General features: G+C 28.1%; 1 protein-coding gene across 1 annotated transcript in view; it reads right to left on the bottom strand.

Annotated features, from left to right (window-relative positions):
- LOC108686173 (protein daughterless-like) overlaps positions 1-2675 on the bottom strand; it is a 38926-nt gene that overhangs the window by 14714 nt on the left and 21537 nt on the right. The window lies entirely within an intron of this gene.

Here is a 2675-nt window from a genome sequence, read left to right on the forward strand (position 1 = left end):
GCAAGCAGTACGACTTATGATTATAAAACTAAATATTTTTATCAAATATGGGAACATTTTCTCTTTTACAAAAATTTTTTTATCATTGTTTTTTACCGTTTTTTACTTATGAAATATTTTGTACATTTTTTATTAATGTTCGTGAGTTTATCTTATAAAAATTACTGTATCTTGTTAGTAATCTATCTAATGAGTGTCGTATGTGTATACGTGTACATATATGAATAATAAATTGTTTCATATCCAGGATTAAATAAATTTCTAATTTATGAATAATAATTGTTTCATATCCAGGATTATATAATAAATTTCTAATTTATTTTAACTCATCCATCTTTTTAAAGCAATACGAAAATCAATGAATAACAAGTAATAAATAATGTTATTAAAAATATTCACCTCACATGGATGCTTCGTCACCCGGTGTCTGTCCGGGCCTCCGTGAAGTTAGCACGGCGTCTTACTAATTTTCAAAAAACAATGATTAGTTCTTTTCATTTCTTTATTTTTGACTTCATGATGTTAAAAATGCAGAACATTTTTTTTTTATTTTGATAAGGAATTGTAGAATTGTGAAAAGTGTTATTGGAACTGTCATTATTTTCTTTATATTTAAAAAAAAAAACGATATTTTAACTTCACAGGTTCACATAAATTTGGATTTTGAAGTTAGCACGTCGTTCTATTAATATAAAAAAAAATGACAGTTCTTATAGCATTCTCTCTCTCTCTCTCTCTCTCTCTCTCTCTCTCTCTCTCTCTCTCTCTCTCTTCATAGTCCTACAGTTCCTTATAAAAATAAAAAAGATTTCGCATTTGTTATATTAAAAAACCAAAACTGAAAAAATAGTAGCTGGAACTCTATTTAAAAATGATAATAAAACATGAAATTCTGTTAGAACTAACGAGAAACATCGATGGAATTGCGATAAATTACCAGCACACTTTTCCGAATTTCATGATGTCGTGTCAATTTCAAGTCTATTAAATTTAATTGTTGAAATGAGAAGCGATAGGTATTGGTAGAAAATGATTGCATTTGGCATTTTTTGATAATTTATCACGATCGCGTCTCAAGAAATAATAATAATACGATACATGTGTATATGTGAAGCGGCTCATACCGCTGCTTGCCGACTCAAGTCTCACTGTGCGAATGTCAACAAAATAACCGCGTCATAACATAGTAAATTGTACGTCGCAAAATGCTGTGTGCCAATCGATTCAGCTATTTTATGAAATACAACATATATATTATAACATATATATTATATATTGTAAAATAAAAATACTATTTTAGTCTTTACATTTCCAATTAATTATTGCACGCTTAGTCTAATTTATTATTTATTTAAAAATTGAAATTGACCTTTGTCTCAAACAAAAAGGTATTTATTCTAATTAATTTATTGTTAGTTCTTCCTAAATATTTCTGAAGTAAAATTCTTTGATTTTTAACACATTGAAAATTAAAGCTTTAATAAATTAAAAAAGGGAATTAAAACGCTGCAAAATTATATGATTTTTTTTTCTTGATTTATTTATAAAATTATATAATTCTGATTTGAGAGAGGGAGAGAGAGAGAGAAAATAACAAAATTACATATTTCTATTTTTCAATCACAGGACAAAGGTATATTTTATTCTTTTAATTGAAAATTAACTGATAATTTAATAAATATTTTTCAGTGAGTAATTAATGAATCATTTAAATTTTTACTTAAAAAAAGAAATAGTTAAATTACTAATATAAACTTATTATTACAATATGCATATATTTACACATAAAAAAACCAAAAGACAAAATTGCTGAGTAATAAAAATCAATCACTCAAAGTGTGAAAATTAATAAGTAAATCGTATAAAACTTGTTATCATTAATATGTAATCCATCGATGTAATACCATTGACTAATTTTAATCGTTTATAATTATAAAATTAATCTGGATATTTTCATATGAAGATTTTTGATTCTCATAACTAAAATCTTCGGAATATATACATTATTGAAATATCATATAATAAAAAATTGAGAGATATATGTGCCTTCACTTTGATATAGCGTTAACTTTTATTATCGTCTGATAAAAAAGTATAACAATTTTCTTTTAAACGGTAAATAATTTTAGTTTCTATGTGTCCGTAAGGGTATAACATTTCAAATGGACGGACTCGAAACTCTTGGGAAACTGTCACGAAACGTTGATGTTCGTGCCAGCTACCACGGGATGGTAAAATCATCATCCTCAATAACGCCGCTCAAAAAGATCACGATCACATGCATTGCCTGAGTTCATCCGAATATTTCTCGCTCACTTCACGGCGAAAAAACACGAGCAAAAACTTAATTTATGAGCTAATCTAATTTATATTATAAGTCGTGTGATATATCTTTTTTTTTTTACACTCACCCAATGCTGCGTCGCCACTACTTCTCCTTCCGTTCCGTCGAGGCTCTGTAGAGAAAATAAATTCGGAATATTGTTAAAAATATTGCGGAAACATACAAAAGATATGTTCACGTGATCGCGGTATGACACGCTGATGTTCGAATGTAATATCTAAACGCGACCGCTATCGATCGTGGAATTCAAGAGCTGCCTAATCATTGATCGAGTGAGTCATGCTTGTTTTCGACGCCTCGTCGGTAGCTCCCATATATATATATATATATA

This window comes from Atta colombica, unplaced genomic scaffold (genome assembly GCF_001594045.1).
Source record: "Atta colombica isolate Treedump-2 unplaced genomic scaffold, Acol1.0 scaffold166, whole genome shotgun sequence".
Taxonomy (NCBI): domain Eukaryota; kingdom Metazoa; phylum Arthropoda; class Insecta; order Hymenoptera; family Formicidae; genus Atta; species Atta colombica.